At 41.1% G+C, this 26,310-nt stretch overlaps 6 non-coding genes and 1 pseudogene across 6 annotated transcripts; all 7 read right to left on the minus strand.

The window, feature by feature from the left end:
• Positions 1-8,439: 8,439 nt before the first annotated feature.
• On the minus strand, positions 8,440-9,800 carry LOC135563142 (aerolysin-like protein; annotated as a pseudogene).
• Positions 9,801-17,226: 7,426 nt separating this feature from the next.
• trnat-agu (transfer RNA threonine (anticodon AGU)) lies at positions 17,227-17,300 on the minus strand. Its single transcript has one exon. It is a non-coding gene; the product is annotated as a tRNA-Thr (tRNA).
• A 504-nt stretch (positions 17,301-17,804) lies between these two features.
• On the minus strand, positions 17,805-17,876 carry trnah-gug (transfer RNA histidin (anticodon GUG)). The gene has a single exon. It is a non-coding gene; the product is annotated as a tRNA-His (tRNA).
• A 274-nt stretch (positions 17,877-18,150) lies between these two features.
• On the minus strand, positions 18,151-18,224 carry trnat-agu (transfer RNA threonine (anticodon AGU)). The gene has a single exon. It is a non-coding gene; the product is annotated as a tRNA-Thr (tRNA).
• A 983-nt stretch (positions 18,225-19,207) lies between these two features.
• Positions 19,208-19,281, minus strand: trnat-ugu (transfer RNA threonine (anticodon UGU)). Its single transcript has one exon. It is a non-coding gene; the product is annotated as a tRNA-Thr (tRNA).
• Positions 19,282-19,790: 509 nt separating this feature from the next.
• trnah-gug (transfer RNA histidin (anticodon GUG)) lies at positions 19,791-19,862 on the minus strand. The gene has a single exon. It is a non-coding gene; the product is annotated as a tRNA-His (tRNA).
• A 274-nt stretch (positions 19,863-20,136) lies between these two features.
• On the minus strand, positions 20,137-20,210 carry trnat-ugu (transfer RNA threonine (anticodon UGU)). The gene has a single exon. It is a non-coding gene; the product is annotated as a tRNA-Thr (tRNA).
• Positions 20,211-26,310: the final 6,100 nt, after the last annotated feature.

Raw genomic sequence — 26,310 nt, forward strand, 5'->3', positions numbered from 1 at the left:
GCCTGTCCTCAACCTTCCTTTTGCCTGCTCCCCGTATTATAATAGATTATCTGAGAACTGAACCATCCGCCTCCTGTGTCTTCATCTGGATCATATCCTGACTCATGATAGGATATTCATTTAATATACACTGCATGTTTGTTATAGTAGATAGGAATAGATTATAATATAATACCATAGCCATTAGCTATTAGCTATTACAATAGCCATAGAAAGAGCTTGTATGCCTACTTACTATCTAGGTTTTATCTCTGTTGATCTTATGGCTGAAACCGTTCTGGTCCCTCGTGGATCTAAATTCAAACCCTAAAATCAAACAGCAACTCTATTGATAACATTGTTTAATCTGGAACAGTAAGTACCTTCTCTATTTCTGCCATTACCAGCAGTACTGAGTCATGCTGCAGCGCCATGCTCAGTCAAATCAAATCAAATTCTATTTGTAGAAAAACATACTACTAGTCATCACTCCTTTTGATCTATTTTTATTTTTTAAACAAACAAATATCAACAAACAAAATAGGAATAGTCACATGCAAACAAGCATACATACATAAACTATTTACATTGGCAGGAATCCTAAACAAACAAATCACATTCATTAATAATACAACATGTTTCAATTGCATTTTTGTTTTTCATTTGAGCTAAATTAGTGCCATAGTGTTTAAATTAATTTATAAAGTGAAAAAGTTAGGTTTAGATTTTAGACTATGAAATGAACCTATTATTAGTATTAGTAGTTGAATTAAATATACTTTATCAATGTCAGAATTTCTGAAATGAATAATTATATCAAAACCACAACCTGTCCTGTTTTATTTGTAACTAAGTTCTGTATGTCAAATCCCCCAAATTCTACCTTAAATACAGGTGAAGAAAAACAAATGTAAAATTGTCTCCTTCTGTCACGTTCGTCGTATACATAATGAGCGGACCAAGGCGCAGCGTGAGTAGAGTTCCACATATTTATTAAAGTGAACCTTCAAAAAACAACAAAGAATAAACTAATGTGAAGTTCGTAGCGCACATAGCACTAAACCAAAACAAAACAATATCCCACGAACATAGGTGGGAAAAGGACCACACTAAGTATGATCCCCAATTAGAGGCAACGATCATCAGCTGCCTCCAATTGGGGATCCTACTCACACCCAACATAGAATTTCAAGACTAGAACACCCCCTCATCACGCGCTGACCTATTGCACCATAGAGAACCCCAAGGGCTCTCTATGGTCAGGGCGTGACACCTTCTCCATTCCACAGAAATCCCAATTATAGTCAATATTCAGCTTGAATCTTTCCAAAACATGTTTCACAGGATATATTCTATGTAACGTTTTAAATGAAACTTATGGATACAATATTGTTCAGAATTGTCCACGCTTGCCCCCATTGTATATCACCATATATTACTCATCATTAAATATATCAACTCCAAAATAAGTTACCTGGTCTTCAATTGGGATACCATATACTTCCTGTAAAACACAGTCCTTGAGTGAAAATAAGACTGACTTATCGATATTCATTTTCAAACCTGAAACCAAGGAAAAGTCTTCAATACAGGAAAATGCTGTAGAAACCTCATTACTGTCTTTCAAAAATATGGTGGTATCATCAGCCAGTTGACTTCGTTTAAATTCCTTGCCAAGTGCTGAAAAAGCTTTAAAATGTCCCTTTCTTGATATAAACAGCTATAACTTGAGTAACCAATAAAAAATATCAAAAATGACTAATTGGGCTGCCCTGCCTAATGTCACGCCCAATATCAAATCTTTGCAATATCCCATGAGCAAATTTCACAGACCTAGTACAACCACTACATAAAGTGTGGACTGCATTAAAAAAAGTAACCAAACCCCAAAAATGAATTGCTTTGAACATAAACTAATCTTCTGCTGTGTCAAAAGCTTAATAAAAATCAACGAACATAAGACAACTATCATCAAGGATAAGGTCATTATAGTCAATCATATCTAAGATCAACCTGATGTTATTACTAATGTGTCGACCATGCATAAAACCAGATGTTTCTTCATCAATTACTGTATATGATGTAAGCCTTGTTTCAACCTCTTAGCAAATACAAGGACAAATAACTTTCCATCATTATTCAACAGGCTAATGGGCCACCAGTTGTTTATATAAATTCATCATCACTCTGGGACTGCTCAAAGATGAGATCGGTAGCCCTCAGATTGCATATTTGACCCGCTCACATTAAACGATGGTCGGTGACGGCCGCATGCCCCGAGTAGGGCAATGACGTAGGATTTTGTCTCCAATCTGAAAAAACTTCTCTGGGACAGATAAATCGTGTCCAAAAATGTCTAGTGTACATCTGGCTTTAAACATGAAGAGAACATCTTGACCGGATGTACAGCGCCTTCAGAAAGAATTCACACTCCCCTTTACTTTTTCCACATTTTCTTATGTTATAGCCTGAATTTAAAATAGATTACATTGAGATTTGGTGTTACTGATCTCCCATAATGTCAAACTGAAATGTCTTGAGCCAGTATGTGTTCAATCCCTTTACTATGGCAAGCCTAAATAAGTTCAGGAGTAAAAATGTGCTAAACAAATAGCATAAATTGTTGTATTGACTCATTCTGTGTTAAATGATAACGGTTAACATGATTTTTTGAATTTACTACCCCATCTCTGTATCCCACAATAACAATTATCGGTCGAGTAGTGATTTTCAAGCGAAGATTCAACCATAAAAGACTAGGGAAGTTTTCCAGTGTCTCTCAAAGAAGGGCACTGATTGGTAGATGTGTAAAAAAATAAATAAATCAGAAGTTATTAATGAGGCTTTTGATGGTGTATCAATACACCCAGTCACTACAAAGATACAGGTGTCCTTCCTACCTCAGTTTCTGGAGAGGAAGGAAACTGCTCAGAGATTTCACAATGAGGCCAATGGTGACTTTAAAACAGTTACAGAGTTTAATGGTTGTGATATGAGAAAACTGAGGATGGATCAACAACATTGTAGTTACTCCACAATACAAAAATAATTGACAGAGTGAAAAGAGGGAAGCCTGTAGAGAACACAAATATTCCAAAACATGCACCAAAGATGCATCATGTTTGCAACAAGGCACTAAAATGAAACCGCAAAAAAATAACTTTTTGTCCTGAATACTAAGCGTTATGATTGGGTCAAATCCAACACAACACATCACTGACATATTTTCAATCATGGTGGTGGCTTCATCATGTTATGTGTATGTTTGTCATCGGCAAGGACTAGGGAGTTTTTTAGGATAAAAATTCACGGAATACATCTATAAGCACAGGCAAAATCATAGAGTAAAACCTGGTTCAGTCTGCTTTCCAACAGACACTGGAAGATGGATTCACCTTTCAAGAGAACAATAACCTAAAACAAAAGGCCAAATCTACACTGGAGTTGCTTACCAGGATGACATTGCATGTTCCTGAGTGTCCTAGTTACAGTTGAGACTTAAATTATCTTGACAATCTATGGCAAGACTTGGAAAATGGCTGTCTAGCAATGATCAATAATCAACTTGACAGAGCTTGAAGAATGTTAAAAAGAATGTGAAATTATTGTACAATCCAGGTGTGCAAAGCTCTAAAAGATTTACCCAGAATGACTCACAGCTGTAATTGCCGCCAAAGGTGCTTCTACAAAGTATTGATGCAGGGGTGTGAATACTTATGCAAAATAGATATTTCTGTATTTAATTTTCATTAAATGTGCTGTTAATGTCTACAAACATGTTTTCCCTTTGTCATTATGGGGTACTGTCTGTAGATGGGTGAACAAATTCCTTTAATAATGAATTTTGTCTTCAGGCTGTAACACAACAAGATGTGGAAAAACTCATGGAGTATTAGTCAATGCTGAAGGCAGGAGGTCATTAAGGTCATTAAATGTTGATTCCTTGTTTACTACTGATATGCTGACACTAATTAGTTTCAGATATGCCAGAGACGCTTTAACAATGAATGGAGGATAAAGATATGGGTGTTCGGAATGTTGGAAAGCCAGGGCAACTCCAGACGTCCCAGTCTTCGGCATGTGAAACGTCAGAGTATGGTAGTCAGAGATTAATGGAGAGCGTATGCAAGTCTCTCACAGGACTGCAGGCATGTGAAGGTCAAACACATTCCGGATTATGGGGACCCGTGTATGTATTTATTGTACCTTTATTTAACTAGTCAAGTCAGTTTTAAAAACAAATTCTTATTTTCAATGATGGCCTAGGAACACTGGGTTAACTGCCTTGTTCAGGTCAGCTCGGGGATTCAAACTTGCAACCATTCGGTTACAAGTTCAACGCTCAAACCACTAGGCTACCTGCCATATACGTCTGCACACTCCGAATATCTCATGGGTGTAGCAGACTTATAGGAAGGAAATGTGACGTCTGCGTGGAAACTGACCGGAGAAGTCCCTAAAAGAGGCAACTCTGCTTCATAGAGTCCTTGGTAGACTTTTCAATGACATCATGTGAATGTGAAAAAAACTGAGGCTGGGGTCCATATAGTTGTGATTTTAAAACACAAATCACACACACCATACACAATCGCTCTCTGGGTCACTGTGATCACACTGTTCTTCAACTGGTCGTTCAGTAGTGTTTCCTTTGAATGAAACGTTGCACACTATTCTGTCAAACTGAATATTTCCCTGGCAACATTATGCACAGAACGGTGGGTGATATTCAAGTAAAGGTCACAGAGATGAAGAGGAAGGGGCAGTTACTTACCTTCCAAGTAAGATACATGGACAAACATGTTTTTCTTGTTGCAGGACAACAGTATCTTGTTACATTCGATAGTACCGGTAAAAAAGTATATATACTGAACATTTGTTTGTGGTGGAGGCAAACACACATTCAGGGGCACATTTACTGTAGTGTTTACTGTATACTGAAACTTTGATAGTATTGTGATACCATAGTTTGACAAAATGTTCAACATGAGATTTTTGTAGCCCTTTATCAGGTTCAGCAAGGTTGGAGCTGGTTTCAGTGACTGCACCCTGTGTTCTGGGTAAAACGTGTGTCCTTGTGTGTGCATTTCGTGTGCAATTATACTACTGAAGTCTCTGTTTAACACTTCAGGAAACAATCCCTGAAAAGTGTGTGGTGGAGGCTCAATGTATACAATAACTTAGTGTTGGTTGAATTAAACTACGATACCTTGGTGCTGCAATCTCTCTCTCTCTCTCTCTCTCTCTCTCTCTCTCTCTCTCTCTCTCTCTCTCTCTCTCTCTCTCTCTCTCTCTCTCTCTCTCTCTCGCAGCCTGTAGCCATTAGGCCAACAATGTTGATAGACATTATTGTGATTTTTTGATGATTAAAATACTTTTGCATTATGCCTCTGATGTGTTTTTCATCACCAATAGGAAAGACAATTGAAATGAATTCCTTAGGCTCTAATCTATGGATTTCACATGACTGGGAGTGTTGGTCCCAGATACATAAAACAATGGTACGGCCGTGGATCAGAAAACCAGTCAGTATCTGGTGTGACCACCATTTGATCTATGCAATGTGACACGTTTCCTCCACATAGAGTTGATCGCCTGTTTATTGTGGCCTGTCGACCCAGAGCATCCCAAACATGCTCAATTGGTGACATGTCTGCTGAGTATACAGGCCATGGGTAAACTGGGTCATTTTCAGCTTCCAGGAATTTTGTACAGACCCTTGCAACAGGCAGTGCATAATCATGCTGAAACATCATGTGATGGAGGCGGATGAATGGCATGACAATGGGCCTCTGGATATCATCACGGTATCTCTGCATTCAAATTACCCTTGATAAAATGCAATTGTGTTAGTTGTCTGTAGCTTATGCCTGCACATACCATAACCCCACCACCACCATGGGACACTCTATTTACAATGTTAACATCAGCAAACTGCTCACCCATACACATGGTCTCTAAAACCACGTCATTCTCTGGCAACAGCTCTGGTGGATATTCCTGCAGTCATCATGCCAATTGCACGCTCCCTCAAAACTTGAGAAATCTTTGGCATTTTGTTGTGTGTCAAAACTGCACATTTTAGAGTGGCCTTTTATTGTCCCCAGCACAAGGTGTACCTGTGTAATGATCATACTGTTTAATCAGCTTCTTGATATGCCACACCTGTCAGGTGGATGGATTATCTTGGCAAAGGATACATTCTCGCTGACAGGGATGTAAACAAACTAGTGCACAAAATTCAAGAGAAATATGTTTTTTGTGCATATGGAACATTTCTGGGATATTTTATTTCAGTACAAAAGCTGAAGAACATATGCACATCCAGGTGTACTTTCCGCAAGTGCTGGTGGAAAACAGAAAGGAAAACACTGCTGCTCATGCTCCCAGGTGATGTGGATGCGTTGTTATAAATATCACCTGGGAGCATGAGCGGTATTTTCCCTTCTGTTTTCCATCTTTATTTCAGCTCATGAAACATAGAACCAATATTTTACGTATTGCATTTATATTTTTGTTCAGTGTATTCCCACAGGTGCTCCAGTGTCAAAACATCATTTCACTCATCCCAACCGTTTTACATTTGGATGTGTTGAGTGATTATTGCATATTAATTTAAACAGTATTTTCTTCATTTAGATGTTCCCAATGCATATCTGTTTAGTGATTATTGCATATTAATTTAAACAGTATTTCACTGTATTTAGATCCCAATTCATATCTACAGAGAGTTACTAGTGTTAGTAATTGAACTGAACATGCTCATCAGTTGATACATAGTTGAATGTGGAGTAGATCATCTGTAGACGCCAACTAAGCTCAACTTGTGTTTCACTTTATTTGGAGAGATCCAAATCATATCTACACATAGTTAGTAGAATTACAACAAATAAGCTGATAAATTGAAACTGAGATGCTGCTGATATTCTCCACAATTTCTAATCCAATATTTACATGTCTTTTGGGGAAGGGGGAGGGTTTAAGTTGTGCAGTATTTAGCAATTATAATAAGAGTCTGTTATTAGCAGTTGTGATGTGTGAGTAGCATGAATGTAAGTGACTGCATGTGTGAGTAACTGCATGTGTGCTAACAAACACATTGGATGAGTGTTATATTAAATAATAAATTAATCATGATAAACAATTCTTAAGAAAGAGAACTCTTTCAGGACCCGGTTACGAACTCGGGTCTCCGGTGTGAGAAACAGTCACTTAGTAAACTGAGCCACTAATTGTCGGCAGAAGCCAGAAGATGAGGCAGACACAGCAGTACTAGAGACGGTGATTTAATAAAGAAAAAAGAAAAGATCTACAGGCAAAAATATAAATCCACAACGTCAAAATTAATTCCAAGACAAAAACGTATATCCTCCAAGACACAAGGAAAATCCACAAAGTGGTAAGAACAGCAGGGAAAAATCAAACCTCAAAAGAATAATCAAAAATAAACAAGAACAAAACCAGAGTACCTCAAGTTCACAGCATGGCTGGGGGCTGGGGCTGGGTGCTAACATACAAACACAGAACAAAGAACTGAGGAAAACTAAGGGTTTAAATAGAATCAAGTGAAACGAGGCACAGGTGCAAATAATAACTGGGAACAAGGGAAAACAAAAGGGTCAAAAAGCACAATGGGGGCATCTAGTGACCAAAACCGGAACAACCCTGGCCAAATCCTGACAAACTCAACTTAATGATAATTTAAATATTTGTGAGTTTTATGAATAGTATATCCAATGGAAGTTGAATTAACTTAACTGGGGATATGGCGAAAGGTTACTGACACACCAGACAAATGGTTTAATATTCATCAAATTAAGTTACAGTTACATACCATTTTTTAAAATGGTAAATGGGGGTCTAACCGTATACCAAAACATTTTGTAATGATTGTTGTTCAATAATTCACACAAAACATGTGTTAACATGTCATTGGACACAAAAGGCACCAGATTGTGGGAATGACCCACCTGTTGTTATAACCTCTGCCGAGACAGAAATAAAGTGCTGAGTCATCATGGTTCAATTAGAATCACTCAAAGAAAATAATAATAACAGAAAGTGCTGAGTCAACATGGTTAAATTAGAATCACTCAAAGAAGATCATAATAACAGAAAGTGCTGAGTCAACATGGTTCAATTAGAATCACTCAAATAAGATCATAATAACAGAAAGTGCTGAGTCAACATGGTTCAATTAGAATCACTCAAACAAGATCATAATAACAGAAAGTGCTGAGTCAACATGGTTCAATTAGAATCACTCAAAGAAAATCATAATAACAGAAAGTGCTGAGTCAACATGGTTCAATTAGAATCACTCAAAGAAGATCATAATAGCAGAAAGTGCTGAGTCAACATGGTTCAATTAGAATCACTCAAAGAAGATCATAATAGCAGAAAGTGCTGAGTCAACATGGTTCAATTAGAATCACTCAAAGAAGATCATAATAACAGAAAGTGCTGAGTCAACATGGTTCAATTAGAATCACTCAAAGAAGATCATAATAACAGAAAAGGCGCACATAGATTTAGTAATGGTGTCACATTCTATTACTGTGCACACTATTCATGACACTTGTCTCATGTCTCCTTTGTGGATACCCTCGCTGAAGTGTCAGTCACACCAGTGTAGATGCCGTTGGATAGGAAGACCAGCTGGCTGCCATTCATGCAGGTGACATTCACTGTGGCCCTGTAGTCGAGGTCGATATTTGCTCTCCCCACTGTGATCTCAACATCCATGGTCGTCCCTGGAGGGATCTTCACGTTGATGGTATCTGATTCTGTTATGGTCTCTGTCTTCTGCAGGCTGGTGGATTGCTGCACTCCCACGGTCAAGCTGAACCCTGATGTCACCTCGACTAGATCCGGGATCCCTGCTTTGACCGACACATTCAAGGTGGAATCTATCTTGTTGCTGACGGACCAGGAGGAAGTCTTGGTCAGGGTCTTGCTGTATGTAATGGACTCTTCTTGAACCAATGAGGTGTCGTTGTGGTGAGACAGGGATTTCACATATTCTGGGGTCACCTAAAATCAACACACACAAAGATACAAATTGTTCAGACAAGACAAAAACAATTTAAGAGCTAATCATCAGTGAGGAACTGATCAATTGATTTTTAGAAAGCTAACAATATAATCTAATGTGTGTGTATGTGTGTGTGACTGTCCTAGAAATGAGATGCCTGATGAAGGTCGACCCCTATATTGGATTATATGTTTTAAAGTGGACAGCCCCCTCAATGTTAGAGCATCGGTAGAGTTTTCCTGAGCCGTCTACACACACCTGGGGTTTGAAGAGGGACAGGGTGGGATACTTCATGTCGGTCAGCACGGACGACTTGACGGTGTTGATGAAGAGGAAGCCCATGCAGTCGATGTCCGAGCCAGACCTGCCCTGCAGCCCCAGGCAGATTCCAGACCCCACATCTATTGTGTACTCAGTCTTCAGTGGCCAGCTGGTCATTTTTTCAAAGAACTGACGGTTCTGACTCGTCGTGAACTTAATGGCACCCAGACGTGTGCCGACGCCGTTACCCCATAGAGACAGCTTGGTGATGTGCTCCCTCTGAGGTCAAACTCAAACTCATTGAAAGTGTGTGAATTTCCATAGGTCGCAATGTGCCTGTCCAATAGCTCCTCCCGCACAGCTTTGACCTGCCAGGCTTCCACCGCCACTCCAATCTTCTTGAGGGTGGCACCGTTGTTCATGCCGTGGAATTCAAATGAACTGCCTCCTCCACCACCGATCAACTGCAGTGTGGTTATCATGTTGAGAGTTTGAGTGTGCGTCAGGTAAACTGAAATACAAATTTGTACAGATAAATTTAAGAACCCTCCAACTCAAAGTCAGGTCTGATTCAGACATTCAAAGCACCAAAAAGCACCTTGCTCTTTTGTTTGGGTTACACCCCTGTGTTTCTGTATACGTGTTTGTTTTGGGCTTCGTCCCCGTGCCTTTTCACGACATGTTGTATATTTTGGGTGGAGTATTAAACCCCCCAATTACGAATTCCTGCGCCTGTCTCCAATCATTTATACAACAGGTCACATATCAACATTTAGATAGCATAATAAACATATTGCATAACAAATAATGATCACACATTTATCATCCATAGAGATGCAGTATACGTGTTACTTCCATATCTCACTGAATCAGGTTCTAATTCTCCAGTCCCCCTCTTCCTGGCTCCTCTCCAGCTAATGCCATCTGGCTCAGTGCAGCTCACAGTGTAAAATATAAAGGTCACATGTTTCATTAGTGGTTGGAGGATAAGCTTCTGTCTGTGTTTTGCCCTGGGGCAGCCGCAGGGGCACAGAGAAGAAGCATTGCCTGAGTTCCAAAATAGCACCCTACTCCATATATGGTGCAAAGGGCCTTGGTAAAAAGTAATGCACTAAATAGGGAATAGGGTGCCATCTGGGAGGATGCCATAGAGAGTTGTGAACCGGCTGGTGCTGCAGTGACAGACAGATCCACATCTCTGTGATGTAGCAGACCTGGGTTCAAATAGTATTGGATTTCTTTCAGGTTCATTACATACATAAATCAAATAAATTACAATAAAATGGCGCCGGAAGAAATGGCAGCAGTTTTACGGGCGCCCAACCAATAGTGCTATTATGTGGGGGTTGTTCACGTTATTTGTAACTTATTTTGTTCATAAAGTTTCTGCAACCATATTTTACGGCAAAAATTTAGCTTCTGGACAGCGATCACTGACCTCGGATTAGATTTTTTCTTCCACAAGCAAGATGCACAGGACATTCTCCAAACACCCGACAGGGCCAACATCCCCGTTATTTGCAAGAGGAAGCGACGCAGGTACAGAGGACAAAGAGCCGGATGCCTGGTCAGGACCCAGAAAAGGTGAGTGGGAAAGCTACCGTTACCATCAATACTACTCGCCAACGTGCAATCATTGTACAATATATTAGACGAGGTACGATCACGAATATCCTACCAACGGGACATCAAAAACTGTAATATCCTATGTTTCACGGAATCGTGACTGAATGACGACATGGATATTCAGCTAGCGGGATATACGCTGCACCGGCAAGATAGAACAGCACACTCCGGTAAGACGAGGGGGGAGTCAGGGGTCTGTGCATATTTGTAAACAACAGCTGGTGCACGAAATCTAAGGAAACCTCTAGATTTTGCTCGCCTGAAGTAGAGTATATTGTTATAAATTGCATGCCACTACTTGCCTAGAGAGTTTTCAGCTATACTTTTGTGGCTGTTTATTTACCACCACAGACAGATGCTGACCTTAAGACCGCACTCAGTCAGCTGGAAATAACCAAACTCACCCAGAGGTGGCGCTCCTAGTGGCCGGAGACTTTAATGTAGGGAAACTTTTAGCAGTTCTACCAAATTTCCATCAACATGTTACATGTGCAACCAGAGGGAAAAAAATTCTAGATCACCTGTACTCCACACACAGAGATGCATAAAAAGCTCTCCCTCGCCCTCCATTTGGTAAATCCGACCACAATGCTATCCTCCTGATTCCTGCTTACAAGCATAAATTAAAGCAGGAAGCACCAGTGACTCGGTCTATAAAAAAATGGTCAAATGAAGCAGATGCTAACCTACAGGACTGTTTTGCTATCACAGACTGGAACATGTTCCGGGATTTTTCCGATGGCATTGAGGAGTACACCACATCAGTGACTGGCTTTATCAATAAGTGCATCGAGAACGTCGTACCCACAGTGACTGTACGTACATACCCCAACCAGAAGCCATGGATTACAGGCAACATCCGCACTGAGCTAAAGGGTAGAGCTGACACTTTCAAGGTGCGGGACTCTAACCCGGAAGCTTACAATAAATTCTGCTATTCTGCTAAATTCTGCTACGCCCCCATTCTCATCTATGGGGCTATAGTTGAGCATGTTGAGAGCTTTAAGTTCCTTGGTATCCACATTAACAACAAACTAGAATGGTCCAAACACACCAAGACAGTTGTGAAGAGGCCACGACAAAGCCTATTCCCCTCAGGAAACTAAAAGATTTTGCATGGGTCCTGAGATCCTCAAAAGGTTCTACACCTGCAACATCGAGAGCAGTGGTTGCATCACTGCCTGGTACGGCAATTGCTCGGCCTCTGACCACAAGGCACTACAGAGTGTAGTGCGTATGGCCCAGTACATCACTGGGGCTAAGCTGCCTGCCGTCCAGGACCTCTACACCAGGCGTTGTCAGAGGAAGGCCCTAAAAATTGTCAAAGTCCCCAGCCACCCCAGCCATAGACTGTTCTCACTACTACAGGTACCGGAGTGCCAAGTCTAGGGCAAAAAGGCTTCTCAACAGTTTTTACCGCCAAGTCATACGACTACTGAACAGGTAATCAAATGGTTATCCAGACTATTTGCATTGTGTGCCCCCCCAGCCCCTCTTTTTATGCTGCTGCAACTCTCTGTTTATCATATATGTCACTTTAACCATACATTTTTTTTCAGCTTTATTTAACCAGGTAGGCTAGTTGAGAACAAGTTCTCATTTGCGACTGCAACCTGGCCAAGATAAAGCATAGCAGTGTGAACAGAGAACACAGAGTTACACATGGAGTAAACAATTAACAAGTCAACAGTAAGGCCTGTTGTAAAAAAGACAGTCTATATACATTGTGTGCAAAAGGCATGAGGAGGTAGGCGAATAATTACAATTTTGCAGATTAACACTGGAGTGATAAATTATCAGATAGTCATGTACATACTACCTCAATTGGGCCAACCAACCAGTGCTCCCGCACATTGGCTAACCAGGCTATCTGCATTGTTTTCCACCCACCACCCGCCAACCCCTCTTATACGCTTCTGCTACTCTCTACTCTCTTCATCATATATGCATAGTCACTTTAACCATATCTACATGTACATACTACCACAATCAGCCTGACTAACCGGTGTCTGTATGTAGCCTACTTTTAAGCCTCGCTACTGTATATAGCATGTCTTTTTACTGTTGTTTTATTTCTTTACCTACCTATTGTTCACGTAATACCTTTTTTACACTATTGGTTAGAACCTGTAAGTAAGCATTTCACTGTAAGGCCTGTTGTATTCGGCGCACGTGACAAATAAACTTTGTTTTGATTTGATACATATACTACATACGGATTTTGTGAGAAAATACAAGATATTTGAAAGAAGGTTTACGTATTTATATGGGTTGTGAGATGGAACCCCTTTCTCACCAGGGTTGGTCTAAATTCCAAATTGAGCCGAGAATGACGAATAAATTCCAATTCAATTATTGAATTGAAGTAGTAAACACGACACAGAATTTGAATTAAATGAAAGGAAATAGAATTGAATTCAGTGAAATTCAAATGCCTCTTCTATTTTCTATAAGGTGTAGTTTATACAAAAATACATATTGTACATAAAACATCAAACATGTCGTTAATTACAATATAATGTTGTTGAAACAATTGATTTTTCAGGACAAACTCTTAAAGTGAACTTACAAGGTAAACTAAACCTGTATGAGAATATTCAACATTTTTATAGTTCATTATTCACCAAACAAAATCCTGTATTGATCTAAATTTTTCACAGAATGCATTAGTTTAATGCTCAAATTGACAGTGAGGCCTTCAAAAAGAAGCAAAACTAATTAAATTGTTGGTGGAAATATAATTGGCTATTCTAAGCAGTAAGGTTAAAAGGGTATGTGAACATTGTTTCCAGAGAAAAGTTATGGAATTTGTTGTATCAATTGAAGAAAAGAAACAGCACACCACAGCTTCTGGGGAAACACCAGAATATATTCACTCAAGCATGACTCTACTGCCTCCTACTGGTCAAGTGTTGTAATTACAAGTTATTGGGAGAATCTTTCCACCAGCACTGGAAACTACAGTATTTGAATGAGTAACTTTGTACAGCAGCCATCAACAGTAATTCAACATTTTAAACTGTATTTAATATTATTTCTCTCTATATTTCAAAACTAGAGTAACACTACTTTTTAAATCAACAGTGACTGTGAGAAGGTAACACATTTTAATCAACAGTTAACTGTGAGAAGTGTTAAAAAGCATATACACAAGGCATCCGCCAAACCCAAATTTGGCCGTAGGACTGCCAGATGGTGAAGGGTGATTCATCACTCCAGAGAACGCATTTCGACTGTTCCAGAGTCCAATGGCAGTAAGCTTTACACCACTCCATCCGACACTTGGCATTGGGCATGGTGATCTTAGGCTTGAGTGTAGGTTTCGGCCATGGAAACCCATTTCATGAAGCTCCCGATGAACAGTTAGTGTGCTGACGTTGCTTCCAGAGGCAGATTGGAACTCAGTAGTGAATGTTGCAACCGAAGATAAGAGGATTTCTTCAGCACTCGGCAGTCCCATACTATGGTCTTGTGTGGCCTACCACTTCGCAGCTGAGCTGTTGTTGCTGCTAGAATTTTACACTTCACAATAACAGCTCTTGACCACTTGACTAGCAGTGCAGAAATTTGACGAACTGACTTGTTGGAAAGGTGGCATCCTATGACGGTGCCACGTTTAATGTCACTGAGCTTTTCAGTAAAGCCATTCTACTGCCAATGTTTGTCTATGGAGATTGCATGGCTGTGTACTCGATTTTCTACACCTGGAGCTGAAATAACTGGATAACTAAACAACATTAATCGTTTCATCTGCTTGTCCAGAGGATCTTAAACCCGTTCAGCTCGAGACGCACTAAAGTGTCCACATAGTTTTTTTATCTATAGTGGAACGGCTGCTACAGTATATAGTCTTTTACCAATGATTCACATTTAAAACATGGTTCAATCACTGTGGCACATTTTGGGAAATGAAATGAATCCATGTAACATGTAGCCTACAACCATAATATCGAGTAGGTGAGAGCTGAGTAAATACTGTACCTGTATAAATACCAACCATGTCATAAATTAAATGACACAGTGCACTTCAAATGTGCACTTGACTTCAAGTCAACATAACGGCGTGGTTTCCTGGATAACGATTAAGCCTAGTCCTGGAACAAGGAGCAAGCTCAGTGGAGAATCTCAAACTTGAACATACTTTTCTACTATATACAACTGAAGTGTTTTTTTAAATAGAAAAACACTACAACAAGAAGAGGCCTCTTAAGAACCTCTCTGGTACAAGTGGAACAGTAGTGTCCCACCTCGACAAAAGCCAGTGAAATTGCAGGGCGCCAAATTCAAAACAACAGAAATCCCATAATTAAAATTCCTCAAACATACAAGTATTATACACCATTTTAAAGATAAACTTCTTGTAAATCCAACCGCTGTGTCTGATTTCAAAAAGGCTATACGGCGAAAGAACACCATGTGATTATGTTAGGTCAGCGCCTAGCCACAGAAAACCATACAGCCATTTTCCTACCAAGGAGAGGTGTCAAAAAAGTCAGAAATAGATTTCAAATTAATCACTTTCCGTTGATGACCTTCATCTGATGGCACTCCCAGGTCTCCATGTTAGACAACAAATGTTAGTTTTGTTCGATAAAGTCCATCATATAGACGAAAAGTCAAAAAAGTTATATTACAGTTTGTAGAAACATGTCAAACGATGTATAGAATCAATCTTTAGGATGTTTTTTATCATGAATCTTCAATAATATTCCAACCAGACAATTCCTTTGTCTTTAGAAATTAAAAGGAATGGAGCTTGCGCTCACGGCCATGTGCGTGACTAAATTAATGGCTTTCAGCCAGACCTCTGATTCAAACAGCTCTTATTCTCTCCCCCTTCATAGTAGAAGCCTGAAACAAAGTTCTAAAGACTGTTGACATCTAGTGGAAGCCTTAGGAAGTGCAATATGACCCCATAGACACAGTACATTGGATAGGCAATCACTTGAAAAACTACAAACATCAGATTTCCCACTTCCTGGTTGGATTTTTCTCAGGTTTTCGCCTGCCATATGAGTTCTGTTATACTCACAGACATCATTCAAACAGTTTTAGAAACGTCAGCGTGTTTTCTATCCAAATCTAATCTAATAATATCCATATCCTAGCTTCTGGGCCTGAGTAGCAGGCAGTTTAATTTGGGCACGCTTTCATCCAAATTTCCGAATGCTGCCCCCTACCCTAGTGAAGTTTTAAGGAATATGAAAGAAAAAACTTTGACGAGTTAGTTTTCACATTGTCCTGTCTAGCGTTAGCAGCTAAGCTACCTCTCCACAGCAGAGTGGACCTGAGAAGCTCTATTCCCTCACTGGAACATATACAAATCAAATCAAAGTGTATTTGTCACGTGCGCCGAATACAACAGGTGTAGACCTTACAGTGAAATGCTTACTTACAGGCTCTAACCAACAGTGCAATTTTTAAGTTAAACATAGGTATTACATAAACAATAGTAAAGAAATAAAAAAACAGTAGAATGACAGTGAAAATAACAGTAGCGAGGCTCTATACAGGTGGTACAGGTACAGAGTCAATGTGCAGGGGGCACCGGTTAGTCGGGCTAATTGAGGTAATATGTACATGAATGTATAGTTAAAGTGACTATTCATATATGATAAACAGAGAGTAGCAGCAGCGTAAAAGAGGAGTTGGCGGTGGGATGACAAGACTCAATGCAAATAGTCCGAGGTAGCCAATGTGCGGGGGCACTGGTTAGTCAGGATAATTGAGCTAGTATGTACATGAATGTATAGTTAAAGTGACTATTCATATATGATAAACAGAGAGTAGCAGCAGGGTAAAAGAGGTATTAAATAAGAAAATCTGAGAAAATCAATAGAAAAAAAACAGCAGTTTTGTAGGAGCTTGTGGCGAAACGGATCTATTCGTCACCACCACGCAAAGGCAGAGTTGCTGAGTTCCTTAGCTGTCAGAGTAAGTCTTAACCTGTTCAAAAAACAACACTTCTGAAATTACATTGCAGTGCCATGACCCGGATTCGAACCGGGGGTGCTACAGCCACAACGCAGAGTACTAACCACTATATGATCACGGCTGGCTACAAGAGGTGGCTTTGTAAAGCCTACATAGGCTGTGAAAGTGATGTGCACAAGCTGGTGAAACACTTTTCATATTGGTCTCGATAATGAATAAAGTGAAGAAACAGTCGAGCTTTACACATTCAAAAAGTGCCCTTTTTCCGTGACTTTGGAATATCTCAATTGCATCCTCCTCACATCATCTCTAATTCTCTAAACCGATTGGTGAGAAAACCTGAGTGCCCTCTCCTCTGACCTTCTCCACCAATGTGTACAATAAAATGCTTGAAGAGGTACTGCTGAGATTTGAACTCAGGATCTCCTGTTTACTAGACAGGCAATTTAACCAACTAAGCCACAGCACCCATGAAAGATATATATTTTGCAGATGTGAAGAACCAACACCTATTTCAATCAAACCAATCTCAATAATTTAACCCACATCTCTGTCTAGCAAAATCACATCACAAAAGAGATGTCTTTTACTATTATTGGTCAATCGAGGACAGTACACTTTTCATTTGGGTCTCGAGATGAATAAACTCAAGAACCTCTGACATGGATTCTTAAACTATGATTTGGGACCCAAAGCAGTTATTAACATGTCATAGATGGGTCGCGAGATATGAGTAAACATTCAGAATCATACACTGTTTCTTCATAATGTTGGTCGTTCGAGGACACTGCATTTCTCATTTGGCTCTCGAAATGGTAAAAACCTCTGAAACAGCAGATGAATCAGGTCGTGTAAATAATTAACCTGCGATATGCTGGGGAACATTGTCAAAACTCAGAGTTGTTGAGTTTCTAAGCTTTCAGAGTAAGTCTTAACCTGTTCAGAAAACAAGCCTTCTGAAATTTCATTGCAGTGCCGTGACCCGGATTCGAACCGGTGTTTCTGCGGCCACAACGCAGAGTACTAACCACTATACGATCACGGCTGGCTACAAGAGGTGTCTTTGTAAAGCCTACATAGGCTGTGAAAGTGATGTGCACAAGCTGGCTAAACACTTTTCATATTGTTCTCGATAATGAATAAAGTGAAGAAACAGTCGAGCTTTACACATTCAAAAAGTGCCCTTATTCCGTGACATTGGAATATCTCAATTGCATCCTCCTCACATCATCTCTAATTCTCTAAACCGATTGGTGAGAAAACCTGAGTGCCCTCCCCTCTGACCTTCTCCACCAATGTGTACAATAAAATGCTTGAAAAGGTACTGCTGAGATTTGAACTCAGGATCTCCTGTTTACTAGACAGGAACTTTAACCAACTAAGCCACAGCACCCATGAAAGAGATATATTTTGCAGATGTGAACACCAACACCTATTTTTATCAAACCAGTCTCATTAATTTAACCCACATCTCTGTCTAGCAAAATCACATCACACAAGAGATGTCTTTTACTAATATTGGTCTTTCGAGGACAGTACATTTTTCATTTGGGTCTCACCTATTTTTATCAAACCAGTCTCATTAATTTAACCCACATCTCTGTCTAGCAAAATCACATCACAAAAGAGATGTCTTTTACTAATATTGGTCATTCGAGGACAGTACATTTTTCATTTGGGTCTCGAGATGAACAAACTCAAGAACCTCTGACATGGATTCTTAAACTATGATTTGGGACCCAAAGCAGTTATTAACATGTCATAGGTGGGTCGCGAGATATGAGTAAACATTCAGAATCATACACTATTTCTTCAAAATGTTGGTCGTTCGAGAACACTGTATTTCTCATTTGGCTCCAGAGCTTAAAAACGGTAAAAACCTCTGAAACAGCAGATGACCCAGTTCGTGTAAGTAATTAACCTACGATATGCTGGGGAAGTTGGTCAAAAGGAAGAGTTGCTGAGTTTCTTAGCTTTCAGAGTAAGTATTAACCTGTTCAAAAAACAACCCTTCTGAAATTACATTGCTGTGCCGTGACCCGGATTCGAAACGGGGTTGCTGCGGCCACAACACAGAGTACTAACCACTATACGATCACTGCTTGCTACAAGACATGGCTTTGTAAAGCCTACATAGGCTGTGAAAGTGATGTGCACAAGCTGGCGAAACACTTTTCATATTGGTCTCGATAATGAATAAAGTGAAGAAACAGTAGAGCTTTACAAATTCAAAAAGTGCCCTTTTTCCGTGACATTGGAATATCTCAATTGCATCCTCCTCACTTCATCTCTAATTCTCTAAACCGATTGGTGAGAAAACCTGAGTGCCCTCCCCTCTGACCTTCTCCACCAATGAGTACAATTAAATGCTTGAAAAGGTACTGCTGAGATTTGAACTCAGGATCTCCTGTTTACAAGACAGGTACTTTAACCAACTAAGCCACAGCACCCATGAATATATATATTTTGCAGATGTGAACACCCACACCTTTTTGAATCAAACCAGTCTCATTAATTTAACCCACATCTCTGTCTAGCAAAATCACATCACAAAAGAGATGTCTTTTACTAATATTGGTCATTCGAGGACAGTACATTTTTCATTTGGGTCTCGAGATGAATAAACTCAAGAACCTCTGACATGGATTCTTAAACTATGATTTGGGACCCAAAGCAGTTATTAACATGTCATAGGTGGGTCGCGAGATATGAGTAAACATTCAGAATCATACACTATTTCTTCATAATGTTGGTCGTTCGAGGAGACTGCATTTCTCATTTGGCTCTAGAGCTTAAAAATGGTAAAAACCTCTGAAACAGCAGATGACTCAGTTCGTGTAAGTAATTAACCTACCATATGCTGGGGAACTTTGTCAAAAGGCAGAGTTGCTGAGTTTCTTAGCTTTCAGAGTAAGTCTTAACCTGTTCAAAAAACAACCCTTCTGAAATTACAATGCAGTGCCGTGACCCGGATTCGAACCGGGGTTGCTGCGGCCACAACGCAGAGTAATAACCACTATACGATCATGGCTGGCTACCAGAGGTGGCTTTGTAAAGCCTACATAGGCTGTGAAAGTGATGTGCACAAGCTGGTTAAACACTTTTCATATTGGTCTCGATAATGAATAAATTGAAGAAACAGTCGAGCTTTACACATTCACAAAGTGCCCTTTTTCCGTGACATTGGAATATCTCAATTGCATCGTCCTCACATCATCTCTAATTCTCTAATCCGATTGGTGAGAAAACCTGAGTGCCCTCCCCTCTGACCTTTTCCACCAATGTGTACAATAAAATGCTTGAAAAGGTACTGCTGAGATTTGAACACAGGATTTCCTGTTTACAAGACAGGCACTTTAACCAACTAAGCCACAGCACCCATGAAAGTATATATTTTGCAGATGTGAACACCCACACCTATTTGAATCAAACCAGTCTCATTAATGTAACCCAGATCTCTGTCTAGCACAATCACATCACAAAAGAGATGTCTTGTTTACTTGTTGCACCCTCGACAACTACTGTGATTATTATTATTTGACCATGCTGGTCATTTATGAACATTTGACATCTTGGCCATGTTCTGTTATAATCTCCACCCGGCACAGCCAGAAGAGGACTGGCCACCCCACATAGCCTGGTTCCTCTCTAGGTTTCTTCCTAGGTTTTGGCCTTTCTAGGGAGTTTTTCCTAGCCACCGTGCTTCTACACCTGCATTGCTTGCTGTTTGGGGTTTTAGGCTGGGTTTCTGTACAGCACTTTGAGATATCAGCTGATGTACGAAGGGCTATATAAATAGATTTGATTTGATTTGTTTGAATCCGGTTCACGGCACTGCAATGTAATTTCAGAAGGATTGTTTTTTGAACAGGTTAAGATTTACTCAGAAAGCTAAGAAACTCATCAACTCTGCCTTTTTACAAAGTTCCCCAGCATATCGTAGGTCAATTACTTACACAAACTGATTAATCTGCTGTTTCAGAGGTTTTTACAATTTTTAAGCTCGAGAGCCAAATGAGAACGACCAACATTATTTATTTAATTTTTTATTTCACCTTTATTTAACCAGGTAGGCAAGTTGAGAACAAGTTCTCATTTACAATTGCGACCTGGCCAAGATAAAGCAAAGCAGTTCGACACATACAACGACACAGAGTTACACATAGAGTAAAACAAACATACAGTCAATAATACAGTATAAACAAGTCTATATACGATGTGAGCAAATGAGGTGAGATAAGGGAGTTAAAGGCAAAAAAAAGGCCATGGTGGCAAAGTAAATACAATATAGCAAGTAAAACACTGGAATGGTAGATTTGCAATGGAAGAATGTGCAAAGTAGAAATAAAAATAATGGGCTGCAAAGGAGCAAAAATAAATAAATTAATTAAATACAGTAGGGAAAGAGGTAGTTGTTTGGGCTAAATTATAGGTGGGCTATGTACAGGTGCAGTAATCTGTGAGCTGCTCTGACAGATGGTGCTTAAAGCTAGTGAGGGAGATAAGTGTTTCCAGTTTCAGAGATTTTTGTAGTTCGTTCCAGTCATTGGCAGCAGAGAACTGGAAGGAGAGGCGGCCAAAGAAAGAATTGGTTTTGGGGGTGACTAGAGAGATATACCTGCTGGAGCGTGTGCTACAGGTGGGAGATGCTATGGTGACCAGCGATCTGAGATACGGGGGGACTATACCTAGCAGCGTCTTGTAAATTACATGGAGCCAGTGGGTTTGGCGACGAGTATGAAGCGAGGGCCAGCCAACGAGAGCGTACAGGTCGCAATGGTGGGTAGTATATGGGGCTTTGGTGACAAAACGGATTGCACTGTGATAGACTGCATCCAATTTATTGAGTAGGGTATTGGAGGCTATTTTGTAAATGACATCGCCAAAGTCGAGGATTGGTAGGATGGTCAGTTTTACAAGGGTATGTTTGGCAGCATGAGTGAAGGATGCTTTGTTGCGAAATAGGAAGCCAATTCTAGATTTAACTTTGGATTGGAGATGTTTGATATGGGTCTGGAAGGAGAGTTTACAGTCTAACCAGACACCTAAGTATTTGTAGTTGTCCACGTATTCTAAGTCAGAGCCGTCCAGAGTAGTGATGTTGGACAGGCGGGCAGGTGCAGGTAGCGATCGGTTGAAGAGCATGCATTTAGTTTTACTTCTATTTAAGAGCAATTGGAGGCCACGGAAGGAGAGTTGTATGGCATTGAAGCTTGCCTGGAGGGTTGTTAACACAGTGTCCAAAGAAGGGCCAGAAGTATACAGAATGGTGTCGTCTGCATAGGGGTGGATCAGAGACTCACCAGCAGCAAGAGCGACCTCATTGATGTATACAGAGAAGAAAGTCGGTCCAAGAATTGAACCCTGTGGCACCCCCATAGAGACTGCCAGAGGTCCGGACAGCAGACCCTCCGATTTGACACACTGAACTCTATCAGAGAAGTAGTTGGTGAACCAGGCGAGGCAATCATTTGATAAACCAAGGCTGTCGAGTCTGCCGATGAGGATGTGGTGATTGACAGAGTCGAAAGCCTTGGCCAGATCAATGAATACGGCTGCACAGTAATGTTTCTTATCAATGGCGGTTAAGATATCGTTTAGGACCTTGAGCGTGGCTGAGGTGCACCCATGACCAGCTCTGAAACCAGATTGCATAGCAGAGAAGGTATGGTGAGATTCGAAAAGGTCGGTAATCTGTTTGTTGACTTGAGGTTGAGGAAAGAGAGGTTGAACAGGCTAGTAATAGTGGTGGCAACAATTTCGGCAGATCATTTTAGAAAGAAAGGGTCCAGATTGTCTAGCCCGGCTCTGTTCTAGGCCCTCTCCTATTCTCGCTATACACCAAGTCACTTGGCTCTGTCATAACCTCACATGGTCTCTCCTATCATTGCTATGCAGACGACACACAATTAATCTTCTCCTTTCCCCCTTCTGATGACCAGGTGGCGAATCGCATCTCTGCATGTCTGGCAGACATATCAGTGTGGATGACGGATCACCACCTCAAGCTGAACCTCGGCAAGACGGAGCTGCTCTTCCTCCCGGGGAAGGACTGCCCGTTCCATGATCTCGCCATCACGGTTGACAACGCCATTGTGTCCTCCTCCCAGAGCGCTAAGAACCTTGGCGTGATCCTGGACAACACCCTGTCGTTCTCAACTAACATCAAGGCGGTGGCCCGTTCTTGTAGGTTCATGCTCTACAACATCCGCAGAGTACGACCCTGCCTCACACAGGAAGCAGCGCAGGTCCTAATCCAGGCACTTGTCATCTCCCGTCTGGATTACTGCAACTCGCTGTTGGCTGGGCTCCCTGCCTGTGCCATTAAACCCCTACAACTCATCCAGAACGCCGCAGCCCGTCTGGTGTTCAACCTTCCCAAGTTCTCTCACGTCACCCCGCTCCTCCGCTCTCTCCACTGGCTTCCAGTTGAAGCTCGCATCCGCTACAAGACCATGGTGCTTGCCTACGGAGCTGTGAGGGGAACGGCACCTCAGTACCTCCAGGCTCTGATCAGGCCCTACACCCAAACAAGGGCACTGCGTTCATCCACCTCTGGCCTGCTCGCCTCCCTACCACTGAGGAAGTACAGTTCCCGTGCAGCCCAGTCAAAACTGTTCGCTGCTCTGGCCCCCCAATGGTGGAACAAACTCCCTCACGACGCCAGGACAGCGGAGTCAATCACCACCTTCCGGAGACACCTGAAACCCCACCTCTTTCAGGAATACCTAGGATAGGATAAAGTAATCCTTCTCACCCCCCCTTAAAAGATTTAGATGCACTATTGTAAAGTTGCTGTTCCACTGGATGTCTTAAGGTGAACGCACCAATTTGTAAGTCGCTCTGGATAAGAGCGTCTGCTAAATGACTTAAATGTAAATGTAAATGATTTGTAGGGGTCCAGATTTTGCAGCTCTTTCAGAACATCAGCTGAACGGATTTGGGAGAAGGAGAAATGGGGAAGGCTTGGGCGAGTTGCTGTGGGGGGTGCAGTGCTGTTGACCGGGGTAGGAGTAGCCAGGTGGAAAGCATGGCCAGCCGTAGAAAAATGCTTATTGAAATTCTCAATTATGGTGGATTTATCAGTGGTGACAGTGTTTCCTATCTTCAGTGCAGTGGGTTGCTGGGAGGAGGTGTTCTTATTCTCCAAGGACTTTACAGTGTCCCAGAACTTTTTTGAGTTAGTGTTGCAGGAAGCAAATTTCTGCTTGAAAAAGCTAGCCTTGGCTTTTCTAACTGCCTGTGTATAATGGTTTCTAGCTTCCCTGAACAGCTGCATATCACGGGGGCTGTTCGATGCTAATGCAGAACGCCATAGGATGTTTTTGTGTTAGTTAAGGGCAGACAGTTCTGGGGAGAACCAAGGGCTATATCTGTTCCTGGTTCTAAATTTCTTGAATGGGGCATGTTTATTTAAGATGGTTAGGAAGGCATTTAAAAAATATATCCAGGCATCCTCTACTGACGGGATGAGATCAATATCCTGCCAGGATACCCCGGCCAGGTCGATTAGAAAGGCCTGCTCGCTGAAGTGTTTCAGGGAGCGTTTGACAGTGATGAGTGGAGGTCGTTTGACCGCTGACCCATTACGGATGCAGGGAATTAGGCAGTGATCGCTGAGATCTTGGTTGAAGACAGCAGAGGTGTATTTAGAGGACAAGTTGGTTAGGATGATATCTATGAGGGTGCCTGTGTTTAAGGCTTTGCGGAGGTACCTGGTAGGTTCATTGATAATTTGTGTGAGATTGAGGGCATCAAGTTTAGATTGTAGGATGGCTGGGGTGTTAAGCGTGTTCCAGTTTAGGTCACCTAGAAGCACGAGATCTGAAGATAGATGGGGGGCAATCAGTTCACATATGGTTTCCAGAGCACAGCTGGGGGCAGAGGGTGGTCTATAGCAGGCGGCTACGGTGAGAGACTTGTTTTTAGAGAGGTGGATTTTTAAAAGTAGAAGTTCAAATTGTTTGGGTACAGACCTGGATAGTAGGACATAACTCTGCAGGCTCTCTCTGCAGTAGATTGGGTACAGACCTGGATAGTAGGACAGAACTCTGGAGGCTCTCTCTGCAGTAGATTGGGTACAGACCTGGATAGTAGGACAGAACTCTGCAGGCTCTCTCTGCAGTAGATTGGGTACAGACCTGGATAGTAGGACAGAACTCTGCAGGCTCTCTCTGCAGTAGATTGGGTACAGACCTGGATAATAGGACAGAACTCTGCAGGCTATCTTTGCAGTAGATTGCAACACCGCCCCTTTTGGCAGTTCTATCTTGTCTGAAAATTGTAGTTTGTGATTAAAATTTCAGAATATTTGGTGGTCTTCCTAAAACAGGATTCAGACACAGCTAGAACATCCGGGTTGGTAGAGTGTGCTAAAGCAGTGAATAGAACAAACTTAGGGAGGAGGCTTCTAATGTTAACATGCATGAAACCAAGGCTATTACGGTTACAGAAGTCGTCAAAAGAGAGCGCCTGGGGAATAGGAGTGGAGCTAGGCACTGCAGGGCCTGGATTCACCTCTACATAGCCAGAGGAACAGAGAAGGAGTAGAATAAGGGTACAGATAAAAGCAATAAGAATTGGTCGTCTAGAACGTCTGGAACAGAGAGTAAAAGGAGGTTTCTGGGGGCGATAAAATAGCATCAAGGTATAATGTACAGACAAAGGTATGGTAGGATGTGAATACAGTGGAGGTAAACCTAGGTATTGAGTGATGAAGAGAGAGATATTGTCTCTAGAAACATCATTGAAACCAGGAGATGTCATTGCATGTGTGGGTGGTGGAACTAATAGGTTGGATAAGGTATAGTGAGCAGGACTAGAGGCTCTACAGTGAAATAAGCCAATAAACACTAACCAGAACAGCAATGGACAAGGCATATTGACATTAAGGAGAGGCATACTTAGTCGAGTGATCAAAAGGGTCCAGTGAGTAGAGAGGTTGGTTGGGGGTCACGGCGATTTAGACAGCTAGCCAGGCCATCGGTAGCAAGCTAGCATAGGAAGGAGGTCTGTTATTAGCCACCTCTTGCATTCCGTCAGTAGATTAGTGGGGTTCAAAACTGGCGATAGATTTTCGAGCTAAATGATGACCACAAACCGTGGTTAGCTGAATACTAATGATTAGCCAGTAAAGAAGCTAACTAGCTTCTGATTAGCTTCTGATTAGCTTCTGGATTAGCTTCTGGATTAGCTTCTGGATTAGCTTCTGGCTAGCTTCTGGCTAGTTTCTGGCTATCTTATTGGAGGATTACAGATTTGAGGTAAATAATACTTTTTTTATAAATATAAATTGGTGAGGCGGGTTGCAGGAGAGTGTTTTGAAGATGAATTTATGGAAAATTAAAAAAAGGTATATGAAAAGGTATGTGAAAAAAAGTTGTAAATATATATATATATACGGGACACGACAAGACAAGGACAAAAGACGTCTGAACTCCTATGCCATCTTGGAATAAATATGAATTACTATGAATAGT

Source organism: Oncorhynchus nerka, linkage group LG20, assembly GCF_034236695.1.
Source record: "Oncorhynchus nerka isolate Pitt River linkage group LG20, Oner_Uvic_2.0, whole genome shotgun sequence".
Classification (NCBI taxonomy): Eukaryota; Metazoa; Chordata; class Actinopteri; order Salmoniformes; family Salmonidae; genus Oncorhynchus; species Oncorhynchus nerka.